Here is a 10738-nt window from a genome sequence, read left to right on the forward strand (position 1 = left end):
GTGAACACTTATAATCTCAAATTCACCCATAATTGCAGCCAGAAAAAGATTACTTTTCTTGACGTGGAACTTTATGTTGACATCAATGGTCGCCTATGTTCAACACTATACAGAAAACCCAGAGCAGGGAATAGCATGCTCCACGCTTCTAGCTCGCACCCAAAATCGCTGGTTGCCAGTATACCATACATTCAATACTTGCGATTGAAACTGCTCTAAGCAAAGTGACTTTTTGCAGGAAGCAAAACAACTATACGCTAGAGCTGTTTGCGAAAAGCCTTTAACAGGGTAAACTGCCAAGACCATAATGCACTTCTATACATGCCAAAAGACAAAAAGAATTCCAACACTACTAGAGTATTTACTCGGGACAACAGACAACATAATAAAATAAGAAAGATATATAATCAATTCTGGTATATTTTAACTTCTGATAGCAAAATCAGTAGATCCATCAATAGCTACCCAGAAATTACGTTTAAACGTTCTCGATCAATACGCGATAGTGCAGTGTCCAGCCACTATTACATTCAGATAGGACCTAAACCTACACACACCGGTACCTTTCCCTGCACTAAGTGCAATTACTGTCGATACATCATTAAAGGGAACAGTATATGCTTACCTAATGGTGACATATGCACACCCAGGTTTAGAGCCACATGTCAAACCATAGGTATCATCTATATGATGAAATGCAATTGCAGTGCGTTTTACATTGGTAAAACCAAGCGTAATTTCTTCTGTCGAATACGCGACCATGTATCAGCTGTAACTAAAAAACTATTGGAAACCCCGATCAGTAGACACATGGGCCTTTTTCATGGCCATGATCTAAGGATGATGGGCTTTTTTGCTCTCTCCCACATCGCACCCAATGATAGAGGGGGCGAGGTGGACAAATGCCTTTTACAAATAGAAGCCCGATGGATTTATACCCTCAAGGCCACCTTACATCCTGGCCTCAACGAAAGTATAAGTTACAAACCTTTTTTGTAATTTGTAATAGTCATCTCCACCTTAGATGGCCCACTATACCACACATTGTTTATTTATTTCTGCGTTTCAGACTCTAACATCTGAGTCAACACAGTTAATCTCTGCTCCTCCCTACTATGAACCACACCTCAGGGTGTTGGTTTATAATATATTCATATCTTGTCCTTCTGTGCCATTCTTTACCTGCCATATGTCATCTTTCCACTTCCCCAGTTTGGTGTAACTTTAACGGATTCACCTATGATGTTTCTAGGCTCCAATCCACTGCCCCTATCACAAAGAGGGTTGGTTTGGTTTTACTTTTAATGTTTTTATTTAGTTCAATCTTAGTCTTCATTAATAGCCAACATCATGAAGACGAGAAAACATTATGCCTATAACAAGACCATTTCGTAATTTGGTAAGGGTTAATATATTATCTTCTTTTTAAAGGGTTAATACATTATCCATTCTAAAGAGATATCGCCAGCATATGGTATACATCCATTGCATTTCTGGCGCTGTCCCCTTTGGGAAGTTCTGTGATCCTCATTTTTGATGATGTAAGCCTATATTAGTATTCACTGTATTGATATATCTCTGTCATTTATCTTTTCTTACAGACAGAGAGACATCCCTTGTATCCTCTGATGATCGCATTCATTCGTATCCACACTACACATATGCCCAGACCTATTTCTATCAGCGGCCTTCCTTGGATCAGTTACGTGTGTGTGTGTGACACTGCCTGTCAGCCCTAGTAGTTGGGCGCCTAGGGGTGACCACCAGTCGCTGGACCATAGCGGAGGCTATGGTGCTGTGCTCACCCGATCGCATAGTGCTTTTATGCCGCGCTGACCTTACATCAGTATTGAGACCAATTACTGCTCTCATGCCCCCGCCCACGGGGCATGTTATCACGCCCTGTTTGTGTGAACATGGGCGGGACTCCGGCGCGGCTTTCATGGGAGGTGGACAACGGACACCCCCTATGACGCACATAATCCGCCCACTAAAGCGCTCTGACGTGTGCTACATCAGAGCGCTGGGGGACTATATATGAGCCCTGCAAGCACATACAAGCCGCTCAGGCCATTAGGGGAAGACCGTGCGCACACTAGCTGAGATTAAAGGTAACAGTTTTCCCTTTTCTCCTTGCAACCCACTAATTTTCGTTCATACTTTTCATCTTTGAGAGTGATACACAGTTTCATATGACACTTGCAATTCAATGCATTTTCTTTCTTTTTATTTTCCTTTCATCTGGCACTGTTTACCGATTTCTGCTTCAGCTGCCTCTCTTCACCTTCCATTGAGGATTTGAGTGTTCATTAACACTCTCCCTTCGGAGACAAAATAAGAGGTACTTTATTTTGCACACACTATTGCATTATCTAAACCCCATTTGACTGTAACCTATTTTACATCATGGATATAAATATATATATTTTCTAGACTGCCGATTTGGCTCATTCACCAGGTGGCAAATATTATATCGCTGTGTGCGCTAGCTTATTATCGGCTTCCCCAACTATATCCATGCTATTGAAAATTTTCCCATGTAAGTCCATCTGGTATACCCTACCTATTTCTGCTTAATATATTTCCTTTTTTCATGCCTTTTGTGAGCAACAGGCCACACTATATATATTATATTGTTGAAAAATCATAGAATCTATGGGCCAGATCCACAAAAGGGATATGCAGGCGTATCTACTGATACGCCGTCGTATCCCTGTTTCTATCTATGCGGCTGATTCACAGAATCAGTTACGCATAGATATTCCTAAGATCCGGCAGGTGTAATACTTTTACACTGTCGGATCTTAGGATGCAGTACCTCGGCCGCCGCTGGGGGCATTTCTTGTCGAAATTTTGCGTCGGGTATGCAAATTAGCACTTACGGAGATCCACAAAGCTTTTTCCCTTCGTTTTTTTTCCGTAAGTGTTAGTTTGCCGTCGCAAAATTAGGGCTGCTTTTACAAAGTGTAAACTTAGTACACCATGTAAAAGTAGACCCTTCTTTCCCGCATCGCTGTCAAATTTAAAAAAAAAAAAAAAAATTCCCGCCGCAACTCTTTTTTTTTCTTTTACACCCGTCGCGATTCTCAAAACTCGGCGCAACGTAAAGCACGTCGGGAAAATCGTGTCGGGAGCATGCGCAGTACGTCCGGCGCGGGAGCGCGCCTAATTTAAATGGGACTCGCCCCATTAGATTGGGCACGCCTTGCGCCGGACAGATTTAAGTTACACAGCTGCAAATTTCTAGGTAAGTGCTTTGGGGATCGGGCACTAACTTGGACAATTTGCAGCAGTTACTTAAATGGGAAAAGTTAAGTTACGCCCGCTATTTGTGGATCTGGCCCTATATTTGCAATTATTTACATTTACAAGTAGCAGACATTTAGATTCTCCATTGTCTGTTATCCATTGAGTCAATCACTATTGCAATCAATGTGGTTAATTAGGGAGGAACCTTTTTTGGTCATTGTCCGTTTAATACTGATTGAACATAGTCAATAATAAATATATAAGCGATAGTATTAGGGTTGTCCCGATACCACTTTTTTAGGACCGAGTACAAGTACCGATACTTTTTTTCATGTAGTCGCCGATACCGAATACCGATACTTTTTTTAAATGTCATGTGACAGTTTTCAAACCACAATACAGACTAAGGATATTTTCTTTAGAATTATGAAGAACTCTAACTCAAGACATTATAAAAGAATAAAAATGAGTAAAAATGAATAAACATGTTTTATTTGCTTGTCACGCAGTAGTAAAAAACTCAAAGAATTTTCATAGAACATGTTGATAAATACAAAAAAAGTATTCTATTTAGGTATCGGGAGCATTTGTGCGAGTACGAGTACTCCCGCAAATACTCGGTATCGGTCCCGATACCGATACTAGTATCGGTATCTGGACAACCCTAGATAGTATACAATATATATTTAATTTATTTTATTTGGACATTTTTTACATTTCTTGACAATGCTCAGTATTAGGAGCACTCAGTAACTCCCCTTTTGTACTTGATTATTCAATTATTGACAATGTAAACTTCTTTAATATTAATCCTTCAAATTAAGCACCTTTAATCTAATTTTATATACTCCTTTTCATTTCTCCAGATGCAATTTCCCTATTTACCTTTTCCTTTTCTTTTTGGCGATCTAAGATCTGATCACAAATAGTATCATATCATAAATCTGCCTCTATATACTCCCCATTAGGACTGACGGGCTTCACATAACCCACTTTTCTTTATCCAGTCGCATGTTGCAATACCACCCAGCAACTTTGATAGATTACTCTGTGGCCTGCGAATCACGATCATCATTGAGGTCCTTATGTGCTCTGTGTGAATGTGCGTTAAGAGAATAATGACAGACATAAATAACTTTTCTTCCCTTTGTTCAGGCTGTAATTTTTGAGTAAATCTTTTCTTGTCATAACTATTTTTGTCACATAAGTCTATGCATATTGTATTATATGACCAATTTACTGGTCACGTTTACCCGCTGAGTAACTGTGACTTCAATGTTTTGACCAGTATGATATAAATGTTTATATTTTTGCAATGTCTCATTAAATCTTTATCTGTTTATTTATAGATTGTTTTATATACATACGTTTCCCTGAGGAAGCCCGAATGGGCGAAACATGTAGGAAGAACTGTAAATAACATTATATAAATCAACCAATGGTGAAATTAAATCTTTCATATGATCATGTTTTTTAGCTCTGTTTGTACTTAGTTAATGTGTATTATTCAAATTATATATTTTTTATATACAAATTTTGTCCTTGCTATATGGTTTCTGTGGTTCCAGAGCTATTACCTTTGACCTTCTGATAATTCTTTAGACATACCCAATTTGCATTCGCATAGTCCCACGCCCTATCCCTTAATTGGGAACACATATTCATTTTTCTACCAGGGACGGTAATGCTTTTGGCTACTTTGTTAAAGTGGAAGTTCACCTAAAAATAAACTTTTAACATTGCATTTATGAGATTAATGACAATTAGAATCGGCTGTTTTTTTTTAAAAAATACATCCGTACATACCGTTTCCTATATGTGTTCTCACTGCCGCTTCCGGGTATGATGTCATTAATCTCATAAATGCAATGTTAAAAGTTTATTTTTAGGTGAACTTCCACTTTAAGTTCCATCTGTGCAAGCTCTATATATATTTTCTACTTTTATATAATGAAGGACTTTACAAGTCTCCGCCATTATTGAGTCTGGAGCCTGTAGCTACTTCATGAACTCATGCTTTGCAGCCAAACACCAGATTTCTTTACTGTTCAAGTAATAAGGACTTTGGGCCAAATCCACAAAAGGGATACGACGGCGTAATTGCTGTAACGCCGTCGTATCCCTGTTCCTAACTATGGAACTGATCCACAGAATCAGTTTTCCATAGTTAGGGAGAAGATCCGGCATGTGTAAGGGACTTACACTGCCGGATCTTAGGATGCAGTACCGCATCCGCCGCTGGGGGCATTTCGTGTCGAAATGCCGCCTCGGGAATGCAAATTAGCACTTACGGAGATCCACAAACCTTTTCAGCTTAGTTTTTTCTCCGTAAGTACTAAGTTGCATATGCAAAATTAGGGCTGCTTTTACATGGTGTAAAGTTAGTACACCATGTAAAAGCAGACCTTTCTGTCCAGCGACGCGATTTTTTTAAAATTTAAAAAAAAAATATTCCCGCCGTATATTTTTTTTTTTCCCGACGCAACTTTATTGACCCGTCGCAATCCACAAAGCTCGGTGTAACGTAATTTTGCGCTATGCACGTCGGGAAAATGATGTCACGAGCATGCGCAGTACGGCCGGCGTGGGAGCGCGCCTAATTTAAATGGGAATCGCCCCCATTTGAATAGGAACGCCTTGCGACGGCGGAATTTAAGTTACACAGCCCAAAATTTCTAGGTAAGTGCTTTGTGGATCGGGCACTTAGGTAGAAATTTTAAGGCAGTGTAACCTAAATGGAAAAAATTACGTTAGGCACGATCTTTGTGGATTTGGCCCTTTCTATTTATCTAGCTGACGGATCAGCTCTTAAGTCTGGACAAGTTATGCAGGAAACCACTCCACTACCTGTCACCATTGCTAGTTTACACCAAGAACTGTTACGCTTGGATATCATTGCCTCACCCTTGTTCTCAGTCATCCTTGGCATGCTGCGCCTGCAGTCCCACAATCCACATATCAATTTGGCCACTGGGGAAAAATGCCTGTGAACCACCTACCCTGTTGTGCCTAGAAACCGACACAGAAATATGCCAATCTGTCCCGAAAGCCTATCATGACTTTACGGACATTTTTACTAAAAAGGGAGCGGAGACCCTTCAGCCCCACTGGGCCTACGACTGTCCCTTTGAGCTCCTTCCAGGAGCCAAAGTCCCTTTTGGGAGAATCTTTCCATTAACAGAGTTTGGGCGGGGAACATTAAAGGAGTACATTTATGAGTCTAGATCCGCCCATCCACATCCCTGGCAGGAGCAGGTATCTTTTTTGTGGATAAGATAAGAGGATAATTAATTTTATATGTATCTTCTGTGAGTAGGATGTCTTTCCTGGTTTTCACCACTGGAGGGAGTAAGTGCATACCTGGTGTATTCTTACATATCGTTACATATCCAGGAACAAGCTCAGTGAAGTCGGTCAATTTAAACGCCACTCACCTCCTCCGCTGCAGGCTCTGCCACAAAACGCATACAGGGGTCCCCGATGATGCCCCCAGTAATCTCTCCCCCCTTTCCTCGTCACTCTGGGCGCCGCTATGACAGCGGCGCGCATGCACAAACCGGGAGCACACTTTTAGCTGTCTTAAAGAGAGATGGAGAGGGGAAGGGCCGTGGTTGCTAGTGCCCGTGCACAGACACGGATCATCTGTGTTTAGGCGCCAATAGGCTGATTTATAGCCCAGCACGCCAGAAGCCTTCTGTAAAGCGGCATGGACACAGAGCTGTGGGCTGTAAGCATTCCTGTGGATTGAACCAGGGAAACCTAAGACTCCTATACGGCATCAGGTTGTGCAGTGAGCCCCCTTGGGACAACAGGTGTTCCAAGGCCAACAGTAAAGGCCTTCTTTTTTCTGGATCTTTGGCAACTCTTGATCTCAGAAAACGGGGTGGCAAAAGTTTTCTGAATTCTAGCTTGTAGCCTGAGGACACTGTATAGCTGCAATTGCAGGTTGTACTACAGCCCCAGCCATGGAGCAAGAGGCTTTTAATAGGGACTCCAGCTTTTTAACAGTTGGATCCTTAAAACCCTGTGCATTGTCTATAGGACAGGTCAGGTTTTTGTTTGCACAAGAAATAGCTTCATCAATAGCAGGTACCCCCCATTTCTTAGTGAAACCTTCCTCCATAGGGTAAAAGAGGGAAAAATGCTTAGGAGGTGAAAACTGTTTATCTGGGTGAACCCAGTCATCATACATCAGTTTATCCAGCAAGGGATGAACTGGAAAGGAGCATTCAGCCTGCGGGGATTTCCGAGATCCCAAAGAAGAAACAGAGGACATAGAAGTCCTTATCAACATGGGGACAGGGTGCTCTGGGGTGGGGGGGCCGCAGTGCGCCCCCCCTGCCCCAGAGCACCCAACCCCCCCATGTTGAGGGCATGCGGCCTGGTACGGCTCAGGAGGGGGGCGCTCGCTCGTCCCCACTCCTTTCCTGACCGGCCGGGGCAGCATGCTTTGGATACGGGTCTGGTATGGGTTGTGGGGGGACCCCCATGCCGGTTTTTCGGCATAGGGGTGTTCTCCATTACAACCCATACCAGACCTAAGGGCCTGGTATGCCCCTGGGGGGGGGGACCCCATGCCGTTTTTTTATTTAAAATTTGGCATGGAGTTCCCCCTCAAGATTCATACCAAAAGCCGCGGCTAAAATTGGCGGGAATCCAAGTCAGATCCCCGTCGCTTCTATGACGGCTTTGTCTCCATCGCGGCAAGTCGGCTCGGCGCTGGCTCCAGCGATGGGGCTCGTAGGTGGTCAATCTCGCCGAGAAAGGGAGCGAGATTGACACAATATCGCGGTCACCCACTGTACATGTGACAATATTCCCCGCTCACCAAAGGTTTCTAAGGTTTGCGGTGGATCAGTGCCACTTTCAGTTTGTGGCCGTTCCTTTCGGGCTGGCACACAGCACCTTTAGTGTTCACAAAGATACTGACCCTGGCCCTAGCAAGACTAATGCCGCATACAGACGGTCATTTTTTGTGATGAAAAAAAATGACGTTTTTGAAAACGTCATTCAAAATGACAGTGTGTGGGGAAAACGTTGTTTTATGTCTTCAGAAAAACAACCAAAAAAAATTCGAACATGCTCAAATTTTTTGTGTCGTTTTTCAAAACGTCATTTTTTTTCATCACAAAAAATGACCGTCTGTACGCGGCATAAGGGCACGAGGTATAGCAGTAACAGCCTATCTTGACTATCTGTTGATCATCGATCAGTCCGCTGCACGCTTGGGCCACAATGTGCACAGCACCATGGAATATTTAGAGTCCCTAAGCTGGGTCCTCAATCTGGAAAAATCCTCCTTGCAGCCTCAAAGAAGGCTGGAGTATTTGGGCATGATTATAGACACGTCCCAAAGCAAGGTATTACTTTCCAAGCCAAAGGCAGAAGCCATAGGAGACTTGGTCCGAGTGATAAAGGCAAAGAAAAGGTCTTCCATCCGTCTATGCGTGAGATTATTGGAAAAGATGGTAGCCTCATTCAAGGCTGTCCCTTACACCCAGTTTCACTCAAGGCCCGTACGCGCTGATGATTGGTCAAGCATGCACTATGACCCTGCATGCTTGGCCAATCACAGCGCGCAAAAAACGGAGAACCATAATTGGCCAAAGCCAGGGTGGCTTTGGCCAATTATGGCCCAGGGGGTTTAGTACAAGCGCCACACTATATAAGGCCGCCTGCAAGGCGGCCGCGTGTAGTGTGTTGCGGCGTTGTTACAGACCACAGCAGACAGTCAGTCAGTTAGAGAAAGAGAGCTAGAGAGAGACACAGTGGCCCAGATTCTCAAAGGAGATACGATGGCGTATCTCCAGATACGCCGTCGTATCTCTGAGTCTGAGCCGTCGTATCTATGCGCCTGATTCATAGAATCAGTTACGCATAGATTTGTATTAGATCCGACCGGCGTAAGTCTCTTACGCCGTCGGATCTTAACTGCATATTTACGCTGGCCACTAGGGGCGTGTACTCTGATTTACGCCTAGAAATATGTAAATCAGCTAGATACGCGAATTCACGAACGTACGCCCGGGCCGACGCAGTACAGATACACCATTTACGTTAGGCTTTTCCCGGCGTAAAGTTACCCCTGCTATATGAGGCGTACATGCGGCGTACCAATGTTAAGTATGGACGTCGTTCCCACGTTGAATTTTGAAAATTTTACGTTGTTTGCGTAAGTCGTCCGTGAATAGGGCTGGACGTCATTTACGTTCACGTCGAAACCAATACATCCTTGCGGCATACTTTGGAGCAATGCACACTGGGATATGTCCACGGACGGCGCATGCGCCGTTCGTAAAAAGCGTAATTTACGTGGGGTCACATAACATTTACATAACACATGCCCACATCTTCCAAATTTGAATTAGGCGGGCTTACGCCGGCCTATTTACGCTACGCCGCCGCAACTTATGGAGCAAGTGCTTTGAGAATACTGCACTTGCCCGTCTAAGTTGCGGAGGCGTAACATAAATAGGATACGTTACTCCCGCACAAAGATACGCCAATCTACGAGAATCTGGGCCAGTGTCTTTTCTACCAGATAGATAGATAGATAGATAGATAGATAGATAGATAGATAGATAGAGCAGGCAGGCTAGTCAGTTTAGTTAAATTTAGAGGCCCGGATTCAGAAAGAAGATATAGCGGCGTATCTCCTAATACGCCGTCGTATCTCTGAGTCCGGCCGTCGTATCTATGCGCCTGATTCATAGAATCAGGTTACGCATAGATATCCCTAAGATCCGACAGGTGTAAGTGTCTTACACCGTCGGATCTTAGGCTGCAATTCCCGGCTGGCTGCTAGGTGGCGCTTCCGTAACTTTACGCGACGAATATGTAAATGAGCATTTACGCCGATTCAGAAACGAACGACCGCCCGGCGTTTTTTTTTTACGTCGTTTGCGTTCGGCTTTTTCCGGCGTATAGTTACCCCTGCTATATGAGGGGTAGCTAATGTTAAGTATGATAAAGAAAAGAAGAGGTACAGCGCAAATTCTAGTGTATAGAAATTCTGATGTGATACCAAAAAATTCCTGGCGTGACACAAATAAGTGAAGGTGACACAAAATCGTAAGGTCAATTGCTATGCATCACTGAAACTAAACAATTGACTTTAACTAAAAATGCCCGTGAAAAACAAAAATAACTTGTAAATGAAAACAATATATGAATATATGAATATATATGAATATATATGAATATATGAATCATAAGCCCAATAAGGTGCACAAAGTGCGGTTTCAAAAGCTGGATCTCGGCGTCCTCTATGGCTTCCCCTTCCTGGGTCAGTTCAGGTTAGCGTAAAAAACGTCAGAATGCAGGCCACGCAAAATATGATTCTCCACCTATCTGTAAGTGCAATATTTTACTTCGATCATTAAATTGTTTTGCAAAGTTGCACTATGGGCCCTTTTCTTTTCTTTTTGCATCTGAGCCATTCATCCGTTCTGACCGATAGGAAATAGCTTGAAGCAGATCCAGTGTGCTA

At 43.1% G+C, this 10738-nt stretch overlaps 1 long non-coding RNA gene across 1 annotated transcript; it reads left to right on the forward strand.

Annotated features, from left to right (window-relative positions):
- The first annotated feature begins 1999 nt into the window (after positions 1-1999).
- Positions 2000-4725, forward strand: LOC120944475. The gene is made up of 4 exons (XR_005750387.1): positions 2000-2111; positions 2271-2341; positions 2434-2539; positions 4599-4725. It is a non-coding gene; the product is annotated as an uncharacterized LOC120944475 (long non-coding RNA).
- Positions 4726-10738: the final 6013 nt, after the last annotated feature.

The sequence above is a fragment of the Rana temporaria genome, chromosome 6 (assembly GCF_905171775.1).
Source record: "Rana temporaria chromosome 6, aRanTem1.1, whole genome shotgun sequence".
Classification (NCBI taxonomy): Eukaryota; Metazoa; Chordata; class Amphibia; order Anura; family Ranidae; genus Rana; species Rana temporaria.